We start from the raw sequence: 21,802 nt of genomic DNA, 5'->3' as shown, positions 1-21,802 counted from the left end.
TTTTATATCAAGCTAAGGGCCATTCGTGATTAGAAAACTGTAGTTTACACAACATTCAGTTTCCCTTCAACCAATGTGATCCTCACAACCTTATGGGGGAATTCTCATACCGTATTTGGAATTACTTAGAATATTTGTTACAGGTCCTTGTCTTCCATTATGAGACAAGGTCATTTTTTTTCACTATCCTTCTCTACCCAGATACAATTTCACAGATGAGGATACTGGCCTGACAATGTTTTAAGTGGGTTTCTGAATGAGGAAAGGAAAGGAAAGGAAAAAGGAAAGAAAGCAGAGAGGGAGGGAGAGAGAGAGAGAGAGGGAGGGAGGGAGGAAGGAAGGAAAGAAGGAAGGGAGGGAGGGAGGGAGGGAGGGAGGGAGGGAGGGAGGGAGGGAGGAAGGAAGGAAGGGAGGAAGGAAGGAAGGGAGGGGAATCATTCCATTTAGAAAGCCCAGAGATATGATACTCGCAAAAAATAAAGTTTGGGACAAACCTTAATTTCTTCATCTGTAAATTAAACAATTCCTACTTCAAAAACCTTAAAAATGCTAATCTTTGGTTGTAGCACATATTAATGAACTGAAAAGCAAGCTGGATATAATTTCTCCTCATAAAAAACAAACTGAACAGTCTGGACGCATGGTGTAATTTTCTCAAACCTATAAAGGACCAATAAAGGATGACAGCTCTATAAGCATTACAAGGTAATGGAATTAAGCTCCTAGGCTGCCTAGATATCCAGAGATGTTTCCAGGGCTGAGTTCTTAACCTGGGACACATGAATAAATTGCAGAAAGGAGGAAAACATCCCAAAATTATGGATTTTGCACAAATACAGATGTGGAGGTACTTAGGGCAAGGAGAGGAAGATGGTTGTTTTTATTTTGTTGTGTTTGTGCAGTGGGAGAGGAGAATTCCTAGGTGGGTCCATAGCTTTATAAAATTCTTAGAGGTCCATGGACCCAAAGAACCACTACTCTAAGGACAGGAGAAAAATCCCTACTCACTTATAAACATTCGCCAAACACTATGTAGAAGCATCGTGCTGTTTGTGCCTTCACAGGGAAAAATGACATGAAAAAATATATTCTGAATAATTTCAATGATTTGTGGGAAGAAAGTTTTTTTCCCTTTTTGATATCAAGATAAATAGGCTCCCTTCCTGCCTGCTTTTATCAATGACCTAAAAAGGGAGGCACATATAAGGTATCTAGCTCATAGTAGGTCCTCAACTGTTAGTTCTTTTCCCTTCACTTACCAACTGAAAGCCACACACATCTTCCTTCCCTTCTTCCCCTCTCTAATGCTACTTTTAATATTTACTGAAATGAGATCTTGTTGTAGGAATATGTTATCCAGGATGGGGGTGGGAGGCATGGTGTAATTTTCCCATACTTGTACACCTATAAAGAAGAGCAGCACTGTAAAATTTCTTAAATAACATAGGTCAAATACCCTACATTAAAAATTCTGGCAACATAAGTACTGAATGAATAGCGACTAATAACTTAAAAAAGCAAAATCAGAATAGGCACAGACCCAGAGGAAATGAGAATAAAAATAACACTGGAAAGTTTTAAGAGGTTTCACATTCAAAAAATGTGAAATTTTGAGGAACCTTAAAGTATATCTAGTCATTCTACAAATGAGAACACTGAGGGCAAGAGAGCTAGATCATTGGAGCCCAGATGAGATCAGCATTAACTGTGCTTTCCAGCTTGACATCAAACTACATGACACTTTAAGAGATCTTAAAATACTTGTTAGAGTTGGGTTATTGTTATCCACAGATGTTCCTCTCCAGTTAAAATGGGACAGAAATTCAGAACCATCCCGCCCCCTGACACACATACCCTCTAGTTGGAGAATACTCAAATAGATTTTAGAATATACTTAATCCAACTTTTTTTTTTTTAATAGATGATGAAATTGAGGCCCAGAAAAGGAAAGTGACTTTTCAAGAATGAGTTACTGGCAGAACCAGTTCTAGAATCCCAGGACTGTAGTTCTAGATAACAGACTGACCAATTTTTACATGAAGGCCACCCCTCTTCAGGACTCATCTCTTCTTTGGCGCCCCCTGTATCTTTGGGAACCCAAGGACCTTATACTATTCAAAACATGCTACCCTTATCCTTCAATGCATGTTGTTCCACTGTCAGGCCGTAATCTCCTCTTCTACCCCAACTCCTATTCTCTAACCTAACATATATACACCACATACAGCCCTTACATTTTCTGAGTCCTAATTCTTTTCAGCAGCTTGATCTGCCAACTGAAGTGTAGATGACTTACAATGGTGTAATAATTTAGCCCTTCCTTGGATACCTATATTTCTCCAGAGGCTTATTAGAAAAGGTACTCTCTTAACCCAAAGACATACTTTTTTTTTTTTTAAAGATTTTATTTATTTATTCGACAGAGAGAGACAGCCATCGAGAGAGGGAACACAAGCAGGGGGAGTAGGAGAGGAAGAAGCAGGCTCATAGCGGAAGAGCCTGATGTGGGGCTTGATCCCGTAACGCCGGGATCATGCCCTGAGCCGAAGGCAGACGCTTAACCGCTATGCCACCCAGGCGCCCCCATACTTTTTTTGATAAGGAAAAGATGTACATGAAACACTCAAACCTTACTTTTTGAAAAATTATTTTACCAAATATTATGAAATATATATTATAAAATTATAAAAGGGGCAGTACAAAAGAACTTTTTGAGGTGATGGAACTGTTCTGTATCTTGATTGTGGTGGTGATTACAGGACTTTCATGCATTTGTCAAAACTCCTGAAATTATATACCAAAAAGTGAATCTTACTATATGTAAAATTAACAAAAAGGTTTTAAAGAGAGGGAAAAAGTAATTCTACAGCCCATTCATGCCCCTTAGTTCTCCTGCCAGAAGCAATCACAATGCAGTAATGGTCTTATAAAAAAATGACATCCTAATGATGGAAATTTAGTCACTGAGGCAAGCTTATTGGGGAGATATTTTTGGAAATGATTTTTTAGTCTTCTTAAACCAGGAAATATCCTATTCCACTATAACATCATATGATACTGCAGGGTTTTTTGGTTTTGTTTTTTTGGCTTACAAATATCTTTTCCCACCTCTCCCCCACAAGACAGATTCCCAAGGGTTTAGTTATCTTGGTTTCCCTAGAATCTACCTAGTATATCTGACACCTAGTGGATACTCAGTGAATATTTGCTGAAGAAATAAAAGTTCCGTTTTAGTGCATAAGGAAATGTGAAAATAAACATGCTATATAACATGCTATAGCTCCTGCTCTCAAAGAAACATACAATTTAGTGGTCATGTACCCTCAACATAGTTACTACAAAAATATAAGTATGAAATAAAAGAGGCCAGAAGATAGGAAAAAATTGAGTGTAGGCTAATCATGGAAGCCTTCAACCTATCTTAATGTTTTATTATGAACATTAGTGCTATAGTGTGTAACATGAGACCCTTTAATGTCCTTTCAGAGCTGTGGCTGATGATGAAAAACATTACCGAGTATCAGGAAAATAGACGAGATAGATGCAGTCTACCTAAAAATGCTTTACCTAATTGTATTTTTAAAAAGATACTGAGACTGTGGACTCTGGGAAACAAACTGAGGGCTTCAGAGGGGAGGGGGGTGGGGGAATGGGATAGGCTGGTTGTAAGGTATGAAGGAGGGCACATACTGCATGGTGCACTGGGTGTTATACGCAAATAATGAATCATGGAACACTACATCAAAAACTAAGGATATACTGTGTGGTGACTAACATAACATAATAAAAATATTATAAAAAATAAAAATAAATAAAATTTACATGGAAAGGCAAAAAAAAAAAGATACTGAACATGAAACAGTCTTTGACAAACTGCAACATTTTGGAATCTGTTACTAGAAAGAATCAGGTCCCAAAAGAAAACAATAATTAATGCCACTAAAAACCAAGTCATTCTGGGGTGTCTGGCTGGCTTTGTTAGTAGAGTGTGCAACTCTTGATCACAGGGTTCTAAGTTAAAGCCCCACATTGGGCCTAGAGCTTACTTAAACAAACAAAAAAACCCCAAGTCATTCTGAGGACATTTCACAAGTTTCCTTCAGAAGATAAACTTAAATATTATAGGAATGGCTTAATGGTCATGGTATTAAACACAATGACATAAAGTTCAGCTATAAATAAACAAGATTTTATCCTCAAATATCATGGCCCTCTCTACCTCTCCCTTTCAGACTAGTTATGGTATACTGGGAATCAAGGACTACAATTCAGTCTCCTGTCCAGGCCAGTGGCGGGTGGGGGGAGAGGTTCATCAATTAATGAACGTTCTATTTTCTTCAGTGTCTGAAACAGTCCACTAGTAGAAAATCTGTCACAAAAGCATCAGGTGATAAGGGGTGATGTAAGTCAATGCTTATTTACGGGACTAAGCAATCCATCAAAATTTTAACTGACTTATCCATTAAACAATTGTTGCATGCCAACTGTGTAGTTACCAGGCAGAATAGCATGTTACCTACTGATAGCAATAACATCTGGCTGCTTTATGAGCTAGTCATTATGCAGCTCTGTGCTAAAAGGAAAGGAGATAATGCTTATTTGCATGAATGGAATTTAGGTTGTTGAAGTTGCTAAAAAATAAATAAAAGGGAAGGAGAGTTAGAAGATACAATCAAGTTGTTTCTAGACATTGTAATCAGGAGCACTGTGAGTATTAAAAGGTGATTTTCTAACCCCCTGTTGGCCTACAATTAGTCACTGGTTCTACCTTTCCAAGTCAATAAATGATGCAGTTATTTATAATTATTTTCAAAATATAAAACTGTCGTGTGACCTGTACAAGAACTACAAGTTAAAAGAATGAGGGTGCCTGGGTGACTCAGTTGGTTAAACATCTGCCTTTGGCTCAGGTCATGATCCCAGGGCCCCGTCGGCTCAGCAGGGAGCCTGATCCTCCCTCTCCCTCTGCCTGCTGCTCTGTCTACTTGTGCTGTCAAATAGATCTACAAAGAACTTCTCAAACTCAATACACGAGACACAAATAAATCAAAAAATGGGCAGAAGATATAACAGACACTTTTCCAATGAAGACATACAAATGGCTAACAGACACATGAAAAAATGTTCAAAATCATTAGCCATCAGGGAAATTCAAATCAAAACCACACTGAGATACCACCTTACGCCAGTTAGAATGGCAAAAATAGACAAGGCAAGAAACAACAATTGTTTGAGAGGATGTGGAGAAAGGGGATCCCTCCTACATTGTTGGTGGGAATGCAAGTTGGTACAGCCACTCTGGAAAACAGTGTGGAGGTTCCTTAAAAAGTTAAAAATTGAGCTACCCTATGACCCAGCCATTGCACTATTGGGTGTTTACCCCAAAGATACAGACGTAGTGAAGAGAAGGGCCATATGCACCCCAATGTTCATAGCAGCATTGTCCACAAAGCTAAATCGTGGAAGGAGCCGAGATGCCCTTCAACAGATGACTGGATTAAGAAGTTGTGGTCCATATATACAATGGAATATTACTCAGCTATCAGAAAGAATGAATTCTCAACATTTGCTGCAACATGGACGGCAGTGGAGGAAATAATGCTAAGTGAAATAAGTCAAACAGAGAAAGACAATTATATGATTTCTCTTATCTATGGAACATAAGAACTAGGAAGATCGGTAGGGGAAGAAAGGGATAAAGAAAGGGGGGGTAATCAGAAGGGGGAATGAAACATGAGAGACTATGGACTATGAGAAACAAACTGGGGGCCTCAGAGGGGAGGGAGGTGGGGGAATGGGATAGACCGGTGATGGGTAGTAAGGAGGGCACGTATTGCATGGTGCACTGAGTGTTATACGCAACTAATGAATCATTGAACTTTACATCGGAAACCGGGGATGTACTGTATGGTGACTAACATAATACAATAAAAAAACATTAAAAAAAAAAAAGAAAAAAAAATCTTAAAAAAAAAAGTAGAACGGCAATAAGGTCCATACACCATGTGTTATGAAACATCCCCGGCGGGATCCAGGGCAGCACACTGTGATCAGTATTTCTGCAGTGAAGTCAATGAATTTTATTCCTAGTAACATAGGTAAAACCTATAAATGGCTTCACATTAGTACAGGTCAGGCCAGGTTTTATTTCCCAGCTATTCAATTTCTTCACCTATAACATGAAGTCCTGTTTAACTTCTTCAAGTTATGGATTGACCAACATGACTGCTTCTGTATCACACACTAATTTAGATATTGGTCTGGTTCTCCCTGTGTGACTCAGGACTTTGAAATCACTCTTCACTTTCATTAACATTTTCTTAGTTCAAACAATGATGCTTTTGTCTAAACTGCTTTATTGCCTTCTAAACAAGCTATGTGAAAACATACCCATCCATGGTGGGTGGGAAGAATGAGCATTTAAAAAACCCTATTAGCTGTAAATTACCAACACAAACCCCTGAAACCTTCAAATGCTTTTCTTGAAGGGTAGAATATAAAAGATGAAAAGATAACAAGTACGTTGTGACCACAAAGCAGAGAAATAGACTATAACTGATCTATATTTGAAGTTTAAAAAACATATTTCTAAATAAGAACTCATGAAGATGTGCTTAAATAGCTATGGAACTTGTTTTGTTACCGAGTCTGTTTCACATGATTGTACCTCTTTGTGAAATGTGAGGGAAAGACCACGTTTGTGTCTTGGTTAAATGGGAGATAAGATACCTAGGTCTGGGACATTCACTTTGTATTGTTTTCCAGTTCCTCTACTAGCTAGCTCACGGGTGATGACTCTGGGCAGGTTTGTGCCTTAATTTTAAAATAATGGCAATTCCTATCCTCAAGGACTGTTGAATAAAAATGGTAGCTAAACTTACACTTAGGATAGCATTTATTAGCTTTCTGCAGAGGAGAAAATAAAATATTCCTCTTTATTCACTTACTGAATGTCTAAGGAAGAAGAGCTATTTTTAATTACTAGTTTCTGGTAGGTTAATGCTAAAATGTTTCAGCAGCATCTACAGAAATGGAGGTACACAGATCTGAGGCTAATCAGGTGAGTACAGATTAGCTGAGTATGGCAGGCACTTTATTAAATTTCTGGAATACATCAAATACAATGAACAAAACAGACAAAAATCCTACCCTCATGGAGCTTACACACTAGTAGGATCACTTGAGGATGGTAGTCCTACTCGATTTATCTGCAAGTGACATCACTTGGGTTACAAACAACCCCTCCAATCTGTTCATTTAAAGAGCAATGAGCATCTGGTGCCTATTATAGTAGTCCACACTTGGTGTTGTACCTTAATGTTCTCTAAAATTGTGAACCCCTTATGGAAAAGATCGTTTATTTTACTGTTATTGAGCCTTTACTATATACCAAGTGTAGCAGATACAATCTTAAGATAATAAACCCATACTTTCACACAACTGCAGCCACTCCTCCTGTTCATCCATGATGAAACAAATGGAGTACTTTAGTACTTTCTCAGAGATAACTTAGTGCTTTCTAAAAAGCATCAGAGTCTTCACCAGGAGAAACAGAACTTCCTTAAATCTACTTCATGGTGTAAATATTTTGATTTTGAATTACCTGAGGCAAGGCATCACAAGTTTTTCAGTGTCTAGGTACTTAAAGATCTTACTTAGGCCTTGGCTACAACGTGAAAGTTCCTACAGTTTAACCAGAGTTCTTAATAGGATTCAGTGGGTCCATGAATTTGGATGGGGAAAAACTGCATCTAAATTTTCAATAACTTCTAATAAAATTTGAACATAGGCAACAGATCACAGTAGTGCTGGCAGTAAAGGATAATTTTTCATAGTTCACAGTTGAACTATATTTTCATATATTACAACTGTTGCAAACAACTTGAAATATCATTTATGCTCACCACTGTTGAAATTGCAGATTAGAGCTACTGCTAGATCTTAGTAAGTTAAAAAAGCATATATATTTCTATATAAAATTTTTGGTAACTATTTCATTATCTCTGGCTCCCTCTGTAATCCAACATACTGTATATACTTAAAAACATTTTTTTTTTTTGAAAAGTGATCCACGGACTTCACTAGATTGATAAAGGGGTCCATGACACTGAAAACGTTTAGGCTCTCATGTGTAGAGGGTCATAGTCATCTTTGTATCTCCAGGGTATTTAAGTTGGTAATTACTCAATATGTACTTACAGAATCTAAGAAATGGATTTAGGATTGAAACTGTGCCCCCAAATATTGATACTTTGGATGTCTATAATAGAGTACTGTAGGGCTTAATTTCTTTAATCAAATGCTTTAGATGAAGATATAATTTGTTCATTTCCCTAAAAAAAAAAACCCCAAAACTATATTACACACCTTAATTAAGCAATGCTTGTCCATGTGGTAGAGTTTGATTTTTCACTGAATATACGTATGCAGAAGTACTTTTTAAATTTTGGCATCTGTGTCCTGGAATAACAGCAGGAATAAGTTATTGAGCATGAAGGAAAGAAGAGTTAGGAACACAAAAAAGAGGGGGCCTAACTTTGGAAGTAACTTTGGCAAGTTATTTCACCTTGGTGCTTTTAAGATTAGGTAGAAAGAAATCATCTGGTGAATTTAAGATCTCAGGGGACACCTGGGTGGCGCCCTCAGTTAAGCATCCAACTCTTGGTTCCAGCTCAGGTTTTGATCTCAGGAGTCTGCTTAAGACTCTCTCCTTCTCCCTCTGCCCCTTCCCCCATATGCTCATGCACCGCACATGTGTTCTCTAAAATAAATCATCTTTTAAAAAAATGCAGATCCCAATCTCACCTTCAGACTTTTAAGCAGTATATCTAGGTGGGACACCAGAATCTGCATTTTTAGCATGTATCCCAGATTATCATGCTGGAACATCACCAAAAACCATGTATTTGATGTTAAATGCTACCAGATTATTAAACATAAAGAAACAGATTCAGGGCACTTGGGTGGCTCAGATGGTTAAGCATCTGCCTTCGGCTCAGGCCATGACCCTGGCTGGGGTCTTAGGATCCAGCCCTGCAGCGGGGTTCCCTGCTCAGCGGGGACTCTTGCTTTTCTCTCTCCCTCAGCCCACTCATGCTCTCATGTAAATAAAATCTTAAGAAAATTAGAAAAAAAAAAAAAACCCAACCAGATTCAAAGTTGATTTGCCTAGGCTGACACCTTAGTTACTGATTATCAGACCAGGAATCCAGAACTCAGGCCTGACTCACCAGTATTTCAAACTATGCCTTTGGAATTTTTTACAGATTAACATTGAAGTGGGCCATAAAGCCTGAAGTCACTCCAGGTATTGGCAGACCAAACGCTAAAAATGGTTTTAGACAGTACTTCCTTATCTTGTCAATCTTTTTTTTTTTTTAAGATTTTATTTATTTATTTGAGAGACAGATCATAAGTAGGGGGGAGGGGTAGAGGGAGCAGCAGACTCCCCGACAAGCAGGGAGCCTGATGCGGGACTTGATCCCAGGACTCCGGGATCAGGACCTGAGCAGAAGGCAGACGCTTAACCAACTGAGCCACCCAGGCACCCTATCTTGTCAATCTTTAAACTGTCAGTATGATATAGTTCTTCAGTTACTTGTAAATGATGGTATAAACATTATATATGATACACACTTTTATATATATAAATATATGTATTGGTGAGAACATGCTGTTAAAATATTTGTGAACTAGTTGAGGTCAAAACAGAACTAGAGCTTATGCTGTAGTGTGTGTGTGTGTGTGTATATAAAATGGTATAAACATTATGCATTTTTTACATACACAAATACGCTGTAGTTCTATTTAGACCTCAACTAGTTCACAAATATTTTAACAGCATGTTCCTGCCAGTACTACTGGAAAAATTACTTTCCAGTTATCTGTGAACTATTAAGTGCATTTTTTTTTTAAAGATTTTATTTGAGAGAGAGCAACAGCGAGAGCACACGTGCAGGGAGGAGAGGTAGCGGCTCCCCGCTGAGCAGGGAGCCTGACGCAGGACTCAAACCCAGGACCCTGGGATCATGGCCCAAGCCAAAGGCGGATGTTTAACTAACTGAGCCACCCAGGTGCTCTATTAGGTGGATTTTTAAGTGAATTCAACATAGTACCAAAATACATTACAGAAATTTAGGGTTATCTCAAGTTATACAATGGGGTCATATGTAACTTCAAGTTTCTACTTAGATTACTGAAAACCAAAGTGGGCTCAAGCACATAAATTAACAGCCTATGTAAAGTCTATCTCTTATCTTAGACTACTGAGCAGGTAGGTATTAACGGTTAATATTAACTATTAATAATTACTTGCATTAACTTAGTAGTAAGCAGGAGTATCAAGTAGATTTCTGAATCTGGGTATAACTCTGGTCCCATGACAATAAACAATTACACAGTTAACATTTGTTTTCATGTCTTTTCCTCCTTCCAGTTGGAAGTGGTAGAAGAGTGCTGCATAAACTTAAATTCACCAGAAATAGGTATTAGCTTGGATATAAAGTGTTAGCTAACTTGGGGAGTCATGTTGGAGGATGTATGGAGCCTTGCACTATGCATTGTAATTTAAAATGTAACTTGTAACAGAGAGCAATTCAATTGGTAGCCACAAGTGTCTTTTCTTAGAAATCCCTCAAGTTATTTCTTCCGGTGCCTATCTCATTAAAGGAAATGAAATCACATTTGGACAGTGAGTTAGTGTCAGGATCCAGTAATAACCAATTTCCTTTGCTATTTCTGATTATACTGAATCCTTACCAGTCTTAGCGATTCCCTTCTTTTGCTGCCATCTTTCCATTTATTTTGCCAGTTAAACCTCTGAAGGGAAACAGCAGCTCATTTATTAGGTAATGACAGTGAATTCAAGCAATGGAAAACTTTATTCATAACTGTTAGAACTGGATTTTCCACTTTTTGTTGAGGGTTCTGTTGCTTTAAGATGTTAACCGCTTTTCTCTCATGCATTTTTGTTTTTACAATCATACCTTTCTCACATAAATAATTAAAAGAATCTATCTCAGACTTCTCCTCCTCCAGGTAATGTGTCTTGGTAATAACAGCTAGGCAAGAACAGACAGGTTTTGTTCAAGTTTAATCTTCTGGTCAAATGAGCAGTTTTCTCTAATAGTGGTGGTGAGGATCCCAGTCAGGTTTGGTTGGTAAGTATAATGATATTGGTATAAAGGGCAAATGCCTGTTTAGGACCAGTTGCTTTCTCAAAAGAAACCTAGGCTCTTGGTCATTGCTACGCTTTTTTGGAATGGTCAAAAAAATGCACTACAAAAATGCACTATTCTTCCAGAAGTTTGGTTAAATAGGCAGTACGAAAGCCTTGAAGGAACACGAACAGGAAGGGAATGGAAAGGAAAAATAATCAAAAGAAAAGTATGGAGTATTCATAGAAAAAATTACATAAGTACTTAAGAGTTCTTCCACCTTTCCCCTGGCCCAATTTGGGACAGCACAGAATTCTAAGTCCTGATTCCTTTGGGAAATGATCAAACTGCCCTGAAGTGGAATGTGATTTTGGCCTCTAAATAGGAAGATTTAAGTAAAAACCCTCTTTCATTCCCACATACTCTCTTGTTATTTCCCATTATTTCTTGCCTCTTCCAGGGCCAAACTTCATAAAAATACAAAGTTTTTAAAAGAAATACCTACTTCTTTCCCTACTCCCATTCATTCACTCCCCAAGCCCCTGAAATCTGGCATCTTAGTACTCGATTCTTCAACTTTTCCATTACAAGTAACCCAGAATTCCAACAAATGCCAAACAGGTTACAGGAATGTGGAAGGGAAGAGCAGAGTTTATCTGGAAAATGAGAAAATCCAGCAACCCATCTCAGGCGAATACACAGCAACACGAAAAGCAACAAAAATTGCTCATAAATTCTCTCGGGATCAGCAGGAAACAAAGAAGCAAACAATTTTGGAAAGACACACAAACATGAATACTGAAAATGGGTCATGGGACTGAAACTCGAAACAAGCGTAATGCCCAGCATTAAACATACAAAGAGTAAACAAAGCAGACTTGACATAAACATACTTGCATTGAGACTGTCAAACATAAAAGAAGGTAATAAATGTAAAATTCATCACCAAAAGTAACACTTAACTTTTCACCACATTCACAATTGTTGAGACAGAGTAAATGAACCATACTATTGTTACTGAAGTATTCCATTGAAATAGCAGGAAACTGGTAAAGGTCATTTATTACTACACTTATGTAAGATGCTATTTAGTTTCAATAGCAACTGCAATGTAAGCGCTCTAGTATGTCAATGTTATTTGCAGTTTGTTTTAGGTTACCACTTCTGCAATTACTTTATTTCACCACGTGTCAAAACTCTTAAAATGTAAGCTTTTCTCCATTTTCGTCTTGTATATAAAATACTATGAAATACAAGGAAGTGGCTCCAATATACCGACAATGAACTAATAGAATAAACATCATCCAGTTCGATGGGGACGATTACTAAGAAACTCTAAGATCCCACTTGATACCATAGTAATGACTAAAAGTCTGCAGGGAGAGGATAGGGAAGGAAGAAAGCTGAGGGTTTCTTTGGCTCAAAGTGTTAAAAAAAGATGTCACTTAGGTTATATCAAAGATTATAGTTACTAATTTTTTTTTTTAAAGATTTTATTTATTTATGTGACAGAGAGACAGCCAGCGAGAGAGGGAACACAGCAGGGGGAGTGGGAGAGGAAGAAGCAGGCCCATAGCGGAAGAGCCTGATGTGGGACTCGATCCCAGATCGCCAGGATCACGCCCTGAGCCGAAGGCAGACGCTTTAACGACTGCGCTACCCAGGCGCCCCATATAGTTACTAATTTTTATCTTTTTTTTTTTTTAAGATTTTATTTATTTATTCGACAGAGATAGAGACAGCCAGCGAGAGGGAACACAAGCAGGGGGAGTGGGAGAGGAAGAAGCAGGCTCATAGCGGAGGAGCCTGACGTGGGGCTCAATCCCATAACGCCGGGATCACGCCCTGAGCCGAAGGCAGACGCCTAACCGCTGTGCCACCCAGGCGCCCCTAATTTTTATCTTCTGGTGGTGGAGTAGCTCAAACAAGTCCTCAGACTATTCAATTTGATAAACACCTATATGCTAAATTCATCAAATCAGGAGTTAGGTGTTAAGAGGGTAACTGATGAACATTTCCTAAAAGGTTTTAAGATACAACCTATTGAGGATTAACCTTTACTGCAAGTTCAAATCCATACAGGACCCTCAAAGACTCTAGATCAAGAATATTAAGTATGTGCCCACTTGCATAATTGCTTACAACTGCACATCTCCATAGTTTCCTTAAAAGGCTTTATATTCATTAACATTTATATTTGATGAAATTCATCTTCACATACTTACTGTTGCAAAGAAATATTTTCTAGTCCAACAATTACCCAAACCTATTAAAAAATGAAAAAATAGAATCATAGAATAAACAGGGCTTGCTTTTCTGGTTAATCATTAATTATGGACATTCGGATTTTAAATCTTGACCCGGGGATATTTACTGCATTTACCTTCAGTGGCCTATAAAATCCAGCAGCTAAAATTATGCCCATTTGTTACAAACACAATGGGTCAACTAAGTAAGACCAGAAAAAATTCATTTTAGTTTCCTGAATATTAAGTCAAAGTGTTTAAAATATGAAATATTAAAGTTTTCAGAATGAGTTAAGATCTACCGTAGAGAAAGTCCAACTGCTAAACTGTGTGTGTCATGCTTATTTGTGTTCACTCCTAAGAATGTACACTAGAAAACATCTAACTTAATCTAAGGTGAGGTCTTAAAAGATACCTTTTGGTAAAATTTTCTTTCCCTTTTAAATTTGCTTGTCTCAACTCTGATCAGGTTAGAATAATTTCTAATGTAACTACTGGGTCTTCAGCACCTTTGGTTACTGACATTCCATTTCTGATAGGTAAGAAAATTCTATTTTGGAAAAGAGATACAGAAAGGCAGACAACAGAGCTGTTCTCTCAAATTTCATAGCTTAGATTATAGAAGCATTACTTTAGAACTTCGTAAGATATGAAACAATTCTAACATTTTTCATAATTTAGCACATGATTTTCTAATTTAAGGGAATAATACAGTGATTCTCAACAAAGACAGAACATGATTTTCAAAATCAACTTGGGGCTTCTTCAAGCTACATAAGTACACAAGCTAAAATTGTTATGTAATTTTTTTAACTTTAGTCACTCAGGCACAATTATCATCTTTTAGGAACATAACTCAGTAACAGGCATTTTACATTCCTTTTAGTAGTATGCGCTGAAGAAGATTGTTGCCCTGTATCACTACATGAAAGGAAGAAATGGGACTGTAATTTGCTAGGAATTTGGTCATACAAATTTGACTTAACAAATTGTAGGAAGACTGTATCTTAGTTAATCCCTGTCCTCGGTGCTCTAATTACTCTGTGGCTAATTTTTAAAAATAGCCAATAAAAAATTAGTTTACCCAACTGTTAAAAAAACAAACAAACAATCCACCACAAATTTAAGTGTTCCGAAGTCCTTTGCTAAACACTTTACATAGATTATTTTAATCTTTATCAACATCCCTACAGAGCCTGCTATTATCAATGAGGCTTAGAATGTTACTAATGTCTGTGATACTGAGCAAGCCATTAAAGATAGATTTCAAACTGAAGCAGCAGAATCCAGGCCAACATTCCTCAAAATACAAAAGTCAGTCGTCATATTCCATATCCAAGAGGGCTTCCCTCCTCTAAAGATGGATCCATTAAGTGCTTGAATCCTAGGGCTGCTTTAATCACTTCAAATGTTTGTCCTCTTGGATCTTGCATTTATTCTTTAATGACATAATGTTATAGGATTTTCAGTGTAAAGATCCCAGACAAATTCAGTACTGAATCAAATGATCTGGAGCTAAAAAGATACTCTATTGTATATCATTTACCTAAATATCAAGAATACTAAGATAACATCAATAATTTAATGAACTTAGGATTCAGGGAAAGGAAAGGAGTTACTGAAAAAAAGAAAAATTATTTTCAGAATATCCTAGTACCTTACTGCCTCTTTCTAGATTCTTTTTTTTTTTTTTTTTTTTAAGATTTTATTTATTTGACAGAGAGAGAGAGACAGCCAGCGAGAGGGAACACAAGCAAGGGGAATGGGAGAGGAAGAGGCAGGCTTGGTTCCAGAATGCCGGGATCAAGCCCTGAGCCGAAAGCGGACGCTTAATGTCTGAGCCACCCAGGAGCCCCGCCTTTTTCTAGATTCTTGATTCTTTTAAATATCTGAATAGCTTTACCATAATCTTGTGATAGTATGAGCTCTTACTTGGGTAAGTGTCTCTTATCATTACTTTCTCGATATTATGCTAAATTCTCACTCTAAGAAATATTTAGGTAAGTCAGGATATCACAGTACTCATAAGGCTAAACTGAAATCTTCTCCCCTAACCCACTCCCTCACCAATGTATAAATTGATCTCCAGATCATTTCCTCATCTACACATTTTCAGAATTCATTTATGGGTATAATTAGTAATAAGACTAAAATCTTTGCCTAAACTTTTGTTATTACTAACGTAATGTACCACATTACGTTAATACAAATACAGGATGTAGAGGACACCTGTACCCTACTCCTATACACTCACTCATAGTTTTAAAAATATAGAATAACTGGTTCCAACCTGGTAGAATAATTCAACAGTGATGAGTGGATGATAGCTATATATTTTTAGAGTTCTACAGGTGATCCTGACACTTAAAACTGTTGAAAAACACTTGCCATATGAGCAAATGACTCAATACTCTTTAATGAGCTACCTATAATTATAATACAAACCAAAACCCTAATACTTTTCTGAGATGAAAAGAATGTAAATTGCTTATTCCACCTAAGGCATTCTTTTTTTTTTTTTTTTTTTTTTTTTAAAGATTTTATTTATTTATTTGACAGAGATAGAGACAGCCAGCGAGAGAGGGAACACAAGCAGGGGGAGTGGGAGAGGAAGAAGCAGGCTCATAGCAGAGGAGCCTGACGTGGGACTCGATCCCAGAACGCCGGGATCACGCCCTGAGCCGAAGGCAGATGCTTAACCGCTGTGCCACCCAGGCGCCCCCCACCTAAGGCATTCTTAATCCCACTTTTCAGTTCTCCTAACCCAATGCTTTCTCTGGGACACTGAGGTTATTCTTTCAGAAGCTGGTGTCACCAACTCCTCAAATATTAGCTTTGTAAATAAAATTTCTAAGGAAGAATGCAGAATTTTCCCCTAAAAGTTAAAGGTTAAATCATGGACTCTTTTTTTTCCCCCCTAGATATTAAACAGATATTTTTTCATTATGGTTAGATGTCTACTGGATGTAAGCCTGGAAAAACTTCAAACTACCCAAACATATGACAAATTATAAATTATAGAAATCACTGCATTATACAGGTCTAGTTTCTCACTCATGAGATTTCTAAGCAATCTGCCCCACCCCCGAAAATCTGTCTTCCATAATAACTCAGATTGAGGTTATTGCTTATATAAAGAAATATTTTATACCACGAACAAGATTCACTATAGATTTGTAAAATAAGACACACCAGTGAACCACCAACCCCGAAAAATGATTTAAGAGTTTGAAACTAAGCCTAAATGCAAAGCTGTCCACTCTTTTCTCTCTGTTAAATGTAAAACACGTCCATAGTTATACTGAAGGTCAGAAAGAAAACAGCAAACATTTTGTTCCCTTTCCTATACTTACAATTACTTGCAAAGGTGTTTCTGAATACCAGAAATATTTGTATGAGCCTTTCCCATTGTTGTACTGCATGGATAAATGAGACGAACACATATTACCTTTGTTAAAAATGAAACAAAGCCTTTCATCTTGTGACCTGTTCCCAGAAACATGACAGATGATGATTCTTCTATGTTTTTGTAGTTATCATGTGTATACATCTGAAAGACTGTTTCTACCATGTTTTATTATTTTTAATCTCTCTCTTTAGCTTTTCCGGATAGGAGAATCCATCCATCAGCTGTGATATTACTAACTACTAACAGAGAGGTGAAACGCATACCGTTAATGACCCAAAGTAACAAGTGAGTAATTTTGTTTTCAGAATAACTGTGCAAAAGGGAGGGAGAAAAACATAAATATATATGGCATTTTTAACCCTTCAGATACCCTCAGGAGAAAAAGAAATTTTCCATCTTTCATAGTGTAGACACTCTGAAAAAGAACAAATACACAGCATTGTTTTAGTAACACAATTGAAAAAAAAAATACAGTTCATTTGAGATACTGAGCAAGATAACTTAAATACCAGTAACTTTGGTTTCAGCTAGTTAAAAAAAATTAATTCTTAAGGTAATCGTATATATGGAGTACCACAAATGAAACACTAACTGTATTTTTAAAATAAGTTGGTGATCCATGCTTCTAATGAACATCCTGTCTTCGCAGTATTTTAGCCTACACTCTAAGTTTATCCAAGAACCCACGTTACTTCGAAACCGACCGCCAGCTGTCAATAGGGCTATCATCAATAAAATCCCTGGCATTTTAAACCGGGTGTTACACCTTTGGACGTTAGTCTTAATTGGGGCGCCAAAGCACCGTCCCTTTACAGCTTGGTTATTAGAGCCAACATCGATTTCTTGGACCCTTCTGGCAAGTCATTCCTGTATGAAAAACCAATGACGGTCCGGAACCTTGCGGAGGAATAAGGAAGGCTGGAATATAAGTGACAAAAAGATAACTATAAATCCGGAGGAATAACCCAACTCCGTGGGTGGAAGGGGCTTCTCCGACCTAAGTGAGAAGGATGGCCGTCCGGGGTCCCCGCAGCCCAACAAAGACGCCAACCGCTCCGAGGTTCCTGTTAGCGGGCCTAAGTGATGCTCTGGGCCCAGAAGTAAACTGACTCCCTCAATCCCTTAATAAGAAGAAGGACCAGGACCGGTAGGGTGCCTATACAACCCACTGGACCGTAAGGCCCAGGCCCAGTCGGCCTCCTGATAACTGCCTCCAGCCGGATCCGCCCTACAATCTGTCCCCAGTTGCCGCGTCCACACCCGGGTCCCCAGGTTTGGGTCCTAGGCTCTCCAACCGGTTTATCCTCCACCTCACCGTCCCCACCGCACCACCATTCGGCTCGCGCGCTGCCTAAAACCTCAGCCAGGATCCGCGGACTGTTCCCGGCACTCCTAACATGGCGGCCGAGTCCCCTGCACTCCTTTGGCCCGCTCTGGGCGCGTCCGACCTTGGCGCATTTTGGGCATTGTAGTTCCCGCGATAGTCTCGGTGTCCTGCCAGGGCTTTAGAAGACTACGATTCCCAGAATGCACCGCTCCTGAGCATGGCTATTGGGGCCTTTCGGACAGAGGGATGATGTCATTGCAAAAACCCCACTGCATTCATTGTGCTACGGTCTATCCACCCCCCTGCTGCTGCTGGGCTTGCGATTGCCGCTTGCTCCAGCTGAGCTAAGAGTAGCAGCAGCACCAGGGCAGGGACTGACTCCAGCCCTTGGACTTAGGACATCGCAACACGTTTCCTTGCCTGCGTGACTCATTCGCACATCATTTCTGTTTATGCCTGGGGTGGGGAGAAATATCCCAAACCAGGTGAGTTGAAGTGATTTATTCAAATGGTTCTACCAAGTTATTCCTCCCGCTTAATTCTCAAGGCTTTCTTTTGGGAAGATGGGGGCGGGAGGATTGGAGAGGTGTTCTGAAGTGCTGCTAAGTGAAAAGCTCTGTGCAATTTGGGTCACTGCAAAGAACAACTCTAGCAACCTTCCCCCGCCGGAGGACCGATTCCTGCCAATTCCCTAGTCGCAACTCCCCTCAACCTTTTTTAGGATTGGAGAGGGGGGGCTGGGCTGGGGAGGATGTTGGGAAGTGCTCTTGAAAAATCAGAAGGCAGAGGTGGGGGACTGCAGTCCTGTCACATACGGCCCCGAGTGCTGAGGTTTGAGTGGGAAGGGGTGATGCGTGGGGAGAAATGGAGACAGTGATTTAATGTGGTTGCACTACTTTAGAACATTTTTATGTCGCTTGGGCAAGCACACGCTATTTATTTTTAAGATGAGCGTGCTTCTGAGTAGGTTAAGTTTTGTGAGGCTCTATTTTATGCGTGTGTGTCTGTGTCGTTTGTCTCGCCTTTTTTTGCTGATTTGAGGTGACAGTGTCCTTTAATGGTGCACTCCCTGCCAGTCAGAAACATTTCACGTGTCTGGGGGAAGCTTCTCTTAGGCTGCTGGAAGCAGCATTTTTGTTAAGTGTTTTTCTTCTTCCCACTGCAGGATTGTTTGGAAGTGGAGCCGACAGATTTGTGCTCGTATGAGTGTTTTAAATTATGTTTCAGTAGGCTCCTTGCCACTGACAATGGTACCATAACGAGCTGCCTTTTCGTGAGGCACAGTCACCAGTCACAACTAACGGTTTGGAGAACGGATCATTAGGGAAACCCTGGTTCATTTTAACGCATTAGGGAAAGGGAAAGGGAAAGTTAGAAACACTGTTAACCTTCATTTGCCATTACTGAAAGGTACCCAGAAGGTATCTTCTGAAAGGAGGAGTGATCCTGGCCAGGGAAACCAAGGAACATAGAAGTGGGGTTTTTATTTGTTTGTTTTGGGGGGGTTTTAAGCGAACTGACACATTTAATAGGATAGAAAGCATTCTGGCTTGTATGATTTTGGCTCTTGTAAGAGTTATTAAGATGATTAGTGCAATAAATGTTACTTTGGGATAAACAGCTGGCTGACTCCAGAACAGATGGGGCCGGTCTTAGCTGAGAGATCTACAACCTTGGAAATGAATGGATTTGGGGTCAACCACACCCCCTCCTGGGATGTCAAAAGAAGGAGAAATGCCAAAGCATTTTATGCTTAACTTTAAAATGCCAAACCTTTTTATAGCCAGGTCAGGCATTGGGTGAAAGTCATTCCTGGTTGTCTTTTGCTGCTGAACAAATTTTCTTCATTTTCAATTCAGACCCTTAGGTCTCCAAAGTTGCAGCTGGGTGATGCTTCATTAAATGCTGCTTGTTACGGAATGCAAAGGACGTTCCACTGTATGGGCTTTGTAGTAGAGTGATTTATTGAGATGCAATGAGCAGCTTTGGGATTTGGGGAAAGATTGCCTGGCTTTGCTTCTCTCTACCTTTCCCTGATGCTTACTGTCTATTCTCCTGGGCACCTTACCCCTTTTGCCTGTGCCTTCCTTGCCCCACCCCTCTGTCTCTTCCAGTTTCCCTGTTTCCCCATTTACAATTCTCACTTTTCCTCTCTGTTTCAAAATTTCCCTCTACACCAATATATTAAGTCTCTAAGTCTTTTTCAAATCTCTGAATACCCTCCCCACCCCTTCTCTACCTCACCCAGAACCTCCAGCGTAGAGGTAGACTTGTAAGTATTTATTCTACAGAGTCCGCTTGGAAGCTTTGACTTTTCCTTTTCTTGCAGTGGGTGCTAGGCAGGATGAGCAGCAATGAGCCTGACCCTTTGGCCTTGTTTGTGGCTTCTGTGACAGACATAATTTGGCCTCAGCAGCTCGTGGATGTTGCAGTTGAGCCCATGTTACTGTAGTTTTCATTGGTACCTGTATTAAGAACTGCCAGCAAGGCTTTAAAATGCTTTATATGGGGGTGCCTGACTGGCTCAGGAGAAAGAGCATGTGACTCTTGATCTTGGGGCTGTAAGTTTGAGCCCCAAGTTGTGTGTGTAGAGATTACTTAAATAAATAAAAACTTAAAAACCAAAACCCAAATGCTTTACATGAAATTTCTCTTAATTCCCAAAGAAAAAGAAGACTTCAAAGAGCGTCTTCCTCATTTAATAGTTTTTTTGTTTTTGTTTTTGTTTTTTTTGTTGTTTTTTTTTTTTGGTTTTGGTTTTTTTCCCCCTGATTCCTGCTCCAGTAAGTGGTGGGAAGGCCATCTTTTCTGTTGATTCTGGTGGAGCAATCCAAGTGGCCAAACTGCCCATTTGTTTTTTTTGAAGACACTTGGAGTGGCAACAGTGTTCCCTCCTGTGGTGTCTTCTTTGTGGATGAAAAAATTTTTTTTAAATTTGTTCTCTTAAGTAGAAGGGTGTGGTGATGGTTATGTTTGTTTGTTTAGCATTAGTGCTTTTCCAGGCATAGAGAGTCTAACTGTTGGTATGGAGGCAACTAATGTAACAGGCAGATTCAGGAGCTGTTTTCCTACCAGGTGCCTGGGTGGCTCAGTCGTTAAGCATCTGCCTTTGGCCCAGGGCCTGATCCCAGGGTCCTGGGATCGAGTCCCGCATCTGGCTCCTTGCTCTGCTGGGAGCCTGCCTCTTCCTCCCCCACTCTCCCTGCTTGTGTTCCCTCTCTTGCTGGCTCTCTCTCTGTCAGATAAATAAATAAAATCTTAAAAAAAAAAAAAAAAAGAAGTTGTCTTCCTACACCTCTCTCTTACTACCTCCTCGTTCCTAATTTTCTTATGCTGAGATGCTCCATCTCCTACCCATGCTGTTTAGTGTTTTGAGGGGACAAATGAGCTGTATGATGGTTAGATTTGTCCCCATCACTATGTCTGTGACCTTGAATAACTATGCATCTCTTTCTGCCTCTGTTTACATATTTGCAAATGGATAATGATCCTTGCCCTTTGGTATACTTGGCCTCATGGCATAGCCTGCTACAGTTTGCATCCAGCCCATAATTCTGATGACAAATATTAATTGAGCAGCTACTATGTTTTAAGGACTATGGATATATCGGTGGAAAGAGAAGCTTCCTGGGGTGCCTGGGTAGCCCAGTCGGTTAAATGTCTG

General features: G+C 39.2%; 1 protein-coding gene and 1 long non-coding RNA gene across 3 annotated transcripts in view; one reads left to right on the top strand and one right to left on the bottom strand.

Moving 5' to 3' along the window:
- Nucleotides 1–382: 382 nt before the first annotated feature.
- LOC148108766 (uncharacterized) lies at nt 383–18,249 on the bottom strand. The gene is made up of 3 exons (XR_015726945.1): nt 16,129–18,249; nt 8,368–15,899; nt 383–2,784 (listed from the first exon to the last, which is right to left on the bottom strand). It is a non-coding gene; the product is annotated as an uncharacterized LOC148108766 (long non-coding RNA).
- A 157-nt stretch (nt 18,250–18,406) lies between these two features.
- RAB30 (RAB30, member RAS oncogene family) overlaps nt 18,407–21,802 on the top strand; it is an 83,103-nt gene continuing 79,707 nt past the window's right edge. For both annotated transcript variants that reach the window (XM_045815553.2, XM_045815554.2), the window contains exon 1: nt 18,407–18,623. The gene's annotated coding sequence lies outside the window, so the exon portion shown is untranslated. The remainder of the gene's footprint in view (nt 18,624–21,802) is intronic.

The sequence above is a fragment of the Ursus americanus genome, chromosome 16, assembly GCF_024610735.1.
Source record: "Ursus americanus isolate L20-20 chromosome 16, mUrsAme1.1.p, whole genome shotgun sequence".
In the NCBI taxonomy this organism is placed as follows: Eukaryota; Metazoa; Chordata; class Mammalia; order Carnivora; family Ursidae; genus Ursus; species Ursus americanus.
This window is presented reverse-complemented; position numbering and strand designations above follow the sequence as displayed.